Source organism: Sceloporus occidentalis, unplaced genomic scaffold (genome assembly GCF_023333645.1).
Source record: "Sceloporus occidentalis isolate IW3139 unplaced genomic scaffold, rSceOcc1.0.p SCAF_40, whole genome shotgun sequence".
NCBI lineage: Eukaryota > Metazoa > Chordata > Lepidosauria > Squamata > Phrynosomatidae > Sceloporus > Sceloporus occidentalis.
The window spans coordinates 6,838,085-6,848,498 of NW_028317020.1; positions in this window are offsets into that span (position 1 = coordinate 6,838,085).

Here is a 10,414-nt window from a genome sequence, read left to right on the forward strand (position 1 = left end):
ATCGGAATATAACGTCATTTCCTGGTGCTCAGAAGAACGTTTTTCTTTCTGCACCCCCCGTTTCAGGGAGCTAGAAAAAGGGGTCAACTGTGTGTATTATAATTTTATAGACAATGCTTATCTTTCATGATTCTTCTATGTAATCCCCAAGCAAGACAGATTTCATAAATCCCTTTTTAACGTTGAGACCCACAGTAAAAGTAAATTATTTTAACCCACCTATGTGTGTCCTGTGTTGAGGGTCCGGTGTTCAGCAAAAGTCTAGGAGCTCCAAGCAAATGGTCTGGATACCTTTATGAACATAGCCAAGGAGGAAACACAGTGAAGATTAAAAAGAGAATTTTTTTTTGAGCAACAAGCATTGGCACTAAACACAGATAAAGTCCGAGATGGATCATGATTGCTAATATGATACTCAAAGAACTAAAGTCGTGTGGAAGCCTTACTGATATCTATGTAGGAGATTTTGGAGGACCTCTGAGGCCCATTGAAGGCTATACCTCCAGTTGAAATAAAAGGAAGTATTTTTCACAAATTTATATATTTTGTGGTTTTGCATTTGTCTTGTATGTTGTTAAATGGACAGGCCTCCCAATCAAAGGTAGTAGAGGCTGATACAGTGAGGGTATTTCAACATGCATAGTATAGCCATAAAGCAATGTTGAATCTAAGACAAGAACAAGGACTAATTATGGTCTACGTCTTCACAGATCAAAGAAAATGGACTGGCCAAGTGGCTCTTAACCATCAAATTATGTGTTTCTTTGTTACTACTTTACTAAGTTAAAAATTACCGCTGCTTTCTTTTAAATAGATATACAATTAGCCAGAAACCTGTCAAAACATGTAACTATCTTTCTCATTCATTTGTGTTCTTTCCATTTAAGGAACAGTGTATATTTGATTAGCTCTTGCCCTATCTGCAAAAGCTGGAATATTATTTTAAATTATTAGACACTAGGTGGGGACACAACCGATAAAATAAATAAATAAAGGAAATAGCAGATGCTGATCAGAGGATACACTCATGTTCGGTCGTTCTTAAAAAGAAACACTTATAACACAGACCAGTATAAAGCTAAATAAGGAATGGGCCAAATAAGCAGGTGTTACCTGACACTGATGCCAAGGTCTGTCTGCTGCACACTGCAGTTGCGATGAAAGGTAGGGCAGTCAGAAGGGGGAGATGATGAGCCATGCCGACTCCATGTGGACAGGGCACGGCCAAGAGAATGGGGCAAAGAGACATGTTTTCTTGCTGGCGAAACGCGTTGTGAGATCTGTAGGCCTTGTGCAAATTGAGCCACGGAGAGTCGCTGGACGGTGGGGATCCTGCTTCCCAGATTCCTTCTCCTTGTCCATAACCTGTAACATCCGGGAGATGAAAGTGCTAGAATAGTATGAAGGCCGTGCATTGAACATCCAGAACCTCTTCTTATGGCAGGTGTTCTGTGTGTGGAACCTGAGGGAGGGGCTTCTATGGCTCTGAAGCGTGGATCCCACTGAGTGAGTATGTGGATATTCTGTGAAGTAGTAGGGAGATGTGGAGAGAGGAAGAGAGAAAGCGTCCATTCAGATAGTTGTGATGAGTTACGGGTAGTCGTTTGCCCTCTAGGCACACCAAGCGGCGGACTAAGCCTTATAAATTCTGGTAAATTACAGGAATCCAGTTTAATGTGAAAGGAAACCGGAAATGTAGCAGCATCACAAGGACTCAGCACACTGTTGTTACTTAGTCTATTGTAGCACATCTGAGATGCAGGATACAGAGCTAGTGGCTGGGAAAGAAGATGGTCTCTGTCTGTCTTAAGGGATATAGTCTGCGACCAATGTTCTCCAGAAGGTGAGCTCAGCTTCATGTTAACACAAGAGAAAGCCTCCAGCAATTTCCTGGCTTGGAGCTGCACGCCACCAAACGTAGTGCGTCTTAACCTGTTCGTGAAAGATTGTGAGTGGCAGGAGCCAGTAACCGGGGCCATCAGTCTAGAGGCAATAGACGACATCTGGTGCAATAAGGCTTGATCTTTGGTGTATTTATGCAGGAATGCGTGCTTCATGCGAGAGCCGACTACATCTCTCTGCATCGGGTGATGATTTGAGGTCTGTGCAGTAAAGCTCAATGGTTTTCTTGCCACGTCCTTAAACAGATGAAATTTGCACTCTTCTTTAGAAGTTGAGAAACTACTTGCTTTTATCGGTATAGTACCCTTATAGGTGCCAAGTCTTTGGGGAGCTTGGATATGCCCCTGCACAGGATTACTCTTACATTTTCTGCTCGGTTGTCTTTTCACAAAGAATTTTTTGGTTAAGTGAGAGCTGCATCCGGAGGTACTTGGCAAGTCTTGGTAAGAGAGTGGATGGAGGCTTGTAGATTTAACAGTGCAATTTAAGTCCATGTGAGCAGGCGTAATGTCAGTTTGCTGAAACAACGGGGAACGTTTTCTACTAGAAATATTTGGCCTTTCTGCTTCTGGTAAAATTTTGCAGGTAGGACTTTGGGGATCCAGCATATGCCCAGTGACACAACTTAATGCATTTGTAGATTGTGGATTTTTGGAAGCAATGGCCATGCGATTACAACTTGTAAAATCAATGTTTTGCTTCAGCATCTTGCTTTTAGGCTCGTGTTCTTGCAGAAGCCTTTCCTGGTGCACATTGGTTCTAAAGGTAGAATGTTCTTTCAAGCTTTCACCACATAACCTTTTACGTTTAACTTGCCAGTGACGAACTTTAGCAGGCGAGGTATTCTTCCCAAGGCTTGAGACTAAATTAAGTTTTGTCTCGACAGGAGGCTGTAAAATTCTTCCTGAAACAAGATCTGTTATGTGTGAAGAGTCTTTCACACAATTCCTGGACTCAGGTACAGAAAACACTTTAATATCATTGTTAGATACAGAACAATGTTCCAAGCTCGGTTGATGTACATCTGTCTGACCAACTTCTTTAGTTAGGGAAAAACAAAAAGGGTTAGGAACAAGAGACTGTAAGCTTCCCACTGCAACGTCATCGTAGCTTTGGCTTTTATTAATATCTGCCTTTTGTTTCACAGAATGAAATGGCAGAAGAGAGGAAAAAGTGCCAGCTGGTAAGATACTTATAGCCTCTCTTCTATCTTTAGAGCACTGCAGGTGTTCATATTTACCTGTGCCACATTCAGAAGACAAGTTATTACTCTTTTCAGTGGACAACCCCTCACCATCTGTCCCCCTGGCAGCGTCTCCTTTCAAAAGTGCGTAAGGGTGACTCACCTCATCTGGTGCAGAGGACTCCTGGGTCGTGCATAACTCTGCAGCGTTGACTTTATAAAGTACAAGAGAGCTATCAGAGTCACCATCTAAGATATTATTTCTACTTGAAGTATTCACAACAGATGAATTTACTATACAGCTGGACACATTGGATATCTCAGCAACAGTACCTGTCAGGACCTTACAGCTGGACGTTGAGCATTCATGCATCGTACCAAACCCTGTTTCCTTAGATTTGCCATACCCAGCACAGATGTGGTCGTTATGTCTCTGTAAGCGATCCCAATCTCCAGACTTGCAACTGATATCTTTGGAATCCTGTTGCTCTTCTTTCCTCGTGAAAGGTAATGAAGAGTGTTCCAATAAGCTCAGTTCCTCTATCTCCTTCCGGATGCCACTGTTATCTTGATTCTGACATTTATACATAGCGTCGCTGGAAACAGAGGTTTGATGATTCTCCTTGTAATGTGCGGTAGGTAATTCCAGCTTTGCCAGGAAACCCAAAACATCTATGTATGGTACAATGGCATTCTGTGGAATTGTTTCTTCAACAAAAATGGTTAGAGGAGAGGATAGTTGATTTTCTCTTGAAGACTTGACGTTGCCAGGGGTCTGATAAGGCACTTCATTCAATGAACTGGATTTCAAGTTTGTTTCTTTAAGTGCTAGTGGTAAATCTTCAGACTGTGATAGCGTGGTGCAATTTTCACTAGAAAGGTCACTAAGATTGGTTTTTTGAAGAACATTTTGTTTGCTTGAATCATCAACTTCATTAAGTTGTTTATCAATTACTCTAAAATGTAACCTCCCACTTGACTCAGTCTCTTTGCTTCTCATGGAATGTCCTTCTTCAACAAGCAAAAGATTCAGGTCAGGAGACCCCAGTGGTGGTACAGTGGGACAAGTGACATGTCTTTCATCTTCCTTTAGCTGCAGGTCTGTTAGAGATTTCACACTGCTATCCTGGTGTTCAAGAAGATGTGTGTCTTGGCATAGCTGCTTTGTCACATCAGAGTCTTTATAGTTCTGGTGTTGATTATCACAATTCACAGAAGCTAGTATGTTATGCTGCATCGGGTAACTAGTTATCCTTTCATCATGCATTATTGCTGCAGTCGTTGACAGTGCAGGCTTCAAATCCATACCATGTGATAACCAGCCCTCCTCTTCTCTGGTACAGCGGAGTTGTTTAGGACAATCAACTAATTGATGAGAGTTACATTCATCAGTCATTTGTGAAATAGGGAATTCTTCTGCAACTAACATATGTTCAACAGGCTGTCTACAATTTGAATCATCGGACAAAACGACTTCTAAAACTGCTCCTGTTTCGCTAAATCGTTCAAACAAATGTTCAGTAGTTAAACGATCCAATGACCCGGAAAAGTCTTGTGAGTGAACATCCTCCATGGATACATCTGCATTCTCAGACAATGTTGAGGAAAGACCTGCTTCTTTACTGCCATGGTGATTTTGGACCACTGTAGACTGCACCACCTCAGTTTCTTTATGTTCACACGCATTACGTCCTGTATGTGGGCATGCTTCGTTAAACACTGTACTTTCCAAAGGACGCCCAATGTTTGCTTCTGTTTCACAGTCTGCATGTGTACTTGAAATGTCAGGTAAAGATTGTGGAACCACTTCATATTTTTCAGTTACTTCAGACTTTGCAGACTCTGAGGGATCAAGGCATTCAGAACTTCTCTCAGTTAAAGTATTAAATGCACTAGGGTGAAGTGGCAAGTGCAGATCTTCAAGGCACAATGTACTGTTTGAAGCATCCCCATCACTCTTGCTGTCGGACTGGTTGATTCTAGAGACTGATGCACAATTTTTCTGGTAAACATGATCCCCGGAAGAACTGCACGATGAAGCCTGGGGCTCGGCAGTGTTAAAACCGGGGTTATCGGACACTTCCCCACAGGACTTACAATTCTGGTCTGGGGGTTCACTCCTGTGAGTATCGGGTTGGAGAATACTCAATCTCTCATTCGGTTCTGAATGTAAAACTGCCCCAGCATCCCTGGCTACCATACCTGAAGCTTTACCATTCAGCTTGAGCACAGACTCATTCAACACCTCATCATCTGTAAAGGAAAATGGAAGAAAACAGACCTTGATAACACTATTGTCTTCTGTTTCATACAAGCAACTTCCTACCTGATGTAACTGACACCAGGGTATTATGTTAGGTCAGTCCTGCAAATACACATTTACTCATAATATATCTATGACATTACTGGCATTATTATAAAACTACTGTACAAAACAGCGATCAAAACTGGAGGCTTATGCTTCCACATTTGCTTAAATACTGTGTACAGTGGATATAAACAGTCTACACACCCCTGTTAAAATGCCAGGTTCTTGTGATGTTAAAAATGAGACAAAGATAAATCATGTCAGAACTTTTTCCACCTTTAATGTGACCTATAACATGAACAATTAAATTGCAAAACAAACTGAAATTTTTGAGGCGACAAAAAAAAAAAAAACAACCCACTAACCTGGTTGCATAAGTGTGCACACCCTTAAACTAATATTTTGTTGAAGCACCTTTTGATTTTATTACAGCAATCAGTCTTTTTGGGTAGGAGTCTGTTAGCATGGCAGATCTTGACGTGGCAATACATGCCCACTCTTCTTTGCCAATGCGCTCCAAATCTGTCAGATTGCGAGGCCATCTCCTGTGCACAGCCCTCTTCAGATCACCCACAGATCTTCAGTTGGATTCAGGTCTTGGCTCTGGCTGGACCATTCCAAAACGTTAATCTTCTGGTGAAGCCATGCTTTTGTGGATTTGGATGTGTGCTTTGGGTCGTTGTCGTGCTGAAAGGTGAACTTCATCTTCCTAACGGACACCTGAAGGTTTTGTGCCAAAATTGCCTGGTATTTGGAACTGTTCATAATTCCCTCCACCCTGACTAAAGCCCCGGTTCCAGCTGAAGAAAACCAGCCCCAAAGCATGATGCTGCCACCACCATGCTTCACTGTGGGTATGGTGTTCTTTGGGTAATATGCAGTGCTGTTTCTGCGCCAAACATACCATATGGAATTATGGGCAAAAAGTTCAACCTTGGTTTCATCAGACCATAACAATTTCCCACGTGCCTTTGGGGGACTCGATGTTCGTTTTTGCAAACTTCAGCTGGTCTTGGATGGTTTTCTTTGTAAGAAAAGGCTTTGGTCTTGCCACCCTATCCCATGGCCCATTCCTATGAAGAATACGGGAGATTGTTGTCACATGTAGCACACAGCCAGTATTTGCCAGAAATTTCTGCAGTTCCTTTAATGTTGTAGTAGGCCACTTGTAAGCCTCCCTGACCACTTCAACTCGTCTTTTCATGAATCTTGGAGGGAGGAACAGTTCTTGGCAATGTCTCTGTTGTGCCATATTGTCTCCACTTGATGATGACTGTCTTCTCTGTGTTCCATGGTATATCTAATGCTTTGGAAATTCTTTTGTACCCTTCTCCTGACTGATATCTTTCAATAATGAGATCCCTCTGATGCTTTGAAAGCTCTCTGCGGACCATGGCTTTTGCTCTGAGATACAACTAAGCAAATGTCAGGTAAATCCTACTAGAACAGCTGAACTTTATTTGTGATTAATCAGAGTCACTTTAAATGATGGCAGATGTGTAAAGACATTTAACATTGGTATAAAAGGGTGTGCACACTTACACAACCAGGTTATTGTGAGGTTTGTTTTTTTTTTGTCCCCCCCCCTCAAATATTTTAGCTTGTTTTGCAATGGAATTGTTCATGTCACATTAAAGGTGGAAAAAGTTCCGACATGATTTATCTTTGTCTCATTCTTTAACATCACAAGAGCCTGGCATTTTTAACAGGGGTGTGTAGACTTCTTATATTCACTGTAAATTTGGTCCCTGCTGTACTAAGCTTATACTCAAAGTGACCTAATGCTTGGTAATATGTGTAAATATCCATCATCTCCAGAACTGACATCAGATATCTTGTAGAAACATTAAAGAAAAACCCAGAACTGCATAAAGACACATATTTGATTCCAACATTTGAGAGACTACTTTAGGTAGTTATCGCTTACTTTATGCCAATAAAGACCACACTAATACAATGCCTATGAGATATGATCTGCTGCTGCCACCTCACCATCCCTACTTCATTTTCATTTGCTTGCTGTTTTGAGGTTTGCTTTTTCAGGATTAACAACGTCACTTAGATACAATACCTGCTATGTGCAACAATGGGAGCTCCGGACGGAGAGAAGTCTCAATAAGATCCGCTGTTACTTGCAGTGCAGAAGATTCAACCTAAAATTAAAGAAACATGATTACCAATCATTTAGATAGTCCACATAGAGGAGGAGGGCTTACTTATACACCTTAAATGCAGAAAAGGAAAGACTACAAACATTAGACCATTCTGAAACAGTACAAGTCAAAATACAATTGCGTGCATATTAGTGTTCAAAACTTCCAGCGACCTGCATAATAGTTATGGTGCCTACATGGACACCTCATCAAAACCTGTGAAGCTTGAAACTGGGGTTCTTGGGTGCCTCGTGCAGAGGACTCACTTGCATTTCAGTTCTATACTACCCTTGTGGACATTATTAATTTGATTTCTCTTTTGTAATGGCACAAATGAACTAAAATGTACGACTTCCTAAAATATGGACTTCAACTCAATGAATTTGGAAAGCCTCACCAGAATACACAGATTCAGGTCCAAGAATAACCCAGAGGTGGTAACTTCCCAGTAGCACCAGTCTGTCTTACTTAGTAAAAGCAAACCAGAGCCAAGATTGTGGTAAATCTACCGTAGTTTCTTGCAACCCTTAATTCCCTTGTACTTCAACAGAAACTACATGTTTCCTGGAGCTGCAAGTGAGACAGGCGCTGGTTTGCAAAGTTGAGTGGCTGTTGCAAGTCATAGGTGAAATCATCATCTTAAGTCAATTTCATTAAAGTGGGAATTAACAATATATATATATATTTTTTATAGCATCATAGCACGAATGAGCATCATGGGAGTCAGGGTTTAAAGCAGCCAAAAGTTTACTATACAGAACACGTCAACTTTTTGCTTGCTTTGTTTACATCAGTCAACAAGCAGTTCTCCAGTTGCTGTTATATTTTAGTTACATGATCCTTTGCTAGCCCAAACTGCTAGAGAGCTACTCGTTACTTACACTGTCTCTTACGTGTGCCTTAAGTGTACATTGATCAGATGTCTCAGTTTATTCAATGCACGTTAGTTACACTGAATGTATTTATAGATACAGCTTTGTCACTTACCGGGTCTTGGAGTAGCAGATTCTGAGTAGATGGAGAGACTTCCAGGGAGCCTCCTCTATCCGCAACACCCAACATTGCAGCAGCACTCGAGACACAAGCCTCCTTGAACCCTTGGTCTCCAGTTTTAGAAATAAACTCAGGAGTTTGTGTAAATTCAATGTCCTTAATCCCACTTCTGTGTGTCAATTCTAACACCTGCTCAAAAGTCTCGAGTGTAACCTGCCCCAGGTTTGAGCTCAGGTCTTCATTGCTTTCCAGCTCATTGACGAAGCGCATATCCAGCACTGGGTACAACTGTGAGGTGGCTCTGTTCACAGGAGACTTTGGACAATGCAGGTTCCTTCTCTCTAGAGCTCCAAGCCCCAGCATTTTGATAAGGGATGTCCAGGGGCACACCACCGACCTGTAAACAGGCCCCTGCAAAAAAAAAAAAAAAAAAAAAAAAAAAGGATCTATTTGAAATCTAACCACTTTGATAGATCGCCGATGCCAGTCTGTCAACAATGGAATTCAAAACGCCAGCACTGAATATACAAGGAAATCTACCTTTTGCTAAGTATGTTCAACGGTACATGCAACATCTAAGCAGATAATGGGGGAATTAAACATGCAAGGGATGGGTATATAGCTATCCTAGATCTAAGACAAGATCAAGGACTGATTAAAGTCTGAGTATCCACTTTAGGCATAGCCTAGGGGGGTGGCATCAAGGCTTGCAGGACACAGCCTACAGAGGGGGCATCACAGCTTGCAGGACACAGCCTACAGAGGGGGGCATCAAGGTTTGCAGGACACAGCCTACAGAGGGGGGCATCAAGGTTTGCAGGACACAGCCTACAGAGGGGGGCATCAAGGTTTGCAGGGCACAGCCTAGGGGGGGCATCAAGGTTTGCAGGGCACAGCCTAGGGGGGGCATCAAGGTTTGCAGGGCACAGCCTAGGGGGGGGCATCAAGGTTTGCAGGGCACAGCCTAGGGGGGGGGCATCAAGGTTTGCAAGGCACAGCCTAGGGGAGGGGGCATCAAGGTTTGCAAGGCACAGCCTAGGGGGGGCATCAAGGATTGCAGGGCACGGTCTGGGGGGGCATCAAGGATTGCAGGGCACATCCTAGGGGGGGGCATAAAGGATTGCAAGGCACAGCCTAGGGGGGCATAAAGGATTGCAGGGCACAGCCTAGGGGGGGCATCAAGGATTGCAGGGCACAGCCTGGGGGGCATCAAGGATTGCAGGGCACAGCCTAGGGGGGGCATCAAGGATTGCAGGGCACAGCCTAGGGGGGGGCATCAAGGATTGCAGGGCACAGCCTAGGGGGGGGGCATCAAGGATTGCAGGGCACAGCCTAGGGGGGGGGGCATCAAGGATTGCAGGGCACAGCCTAGGGGGGGCATCAAGGATTGCAGGGCACAGCCTAGGGGGGGGCATCAAGGATTGCAGGGCACAGCCTAGGGGGGGGGCATCAAGGATTGCAGGGCACAGCCTAGGGGGGGGCATCAAGGATTGCAGGACACAGCCCATGGGGGGCACTAAGGCATGCAGGGCACAGTTATGCTATGGGCCCAGGTGGCACGGGCTAGCAGATCCTTATACTTTCCACACAACCAACTACAACTTCAAGAAACATTAGCTTTCCGATCCCCGGAACAGTCACTCTGATCTCGCTTAGAAATACAACATTATCACGGCGACAGCCAATGACACTTTCCACTCTTTCACAAAACCGCCGTCGTTCCTGTACCTGCCTCGTTCCTTAACAAGCATCTCTACTTCTCCCTCTGCCCCCCGCTCTCCCCCTATCTCTCACTTTTTCGGACGCTCCATGTCTTCGTCACTGTCTCCTCCCGAACATCGACTTACCTCACTTCCTGTGTGCTTCTCTGTCGTC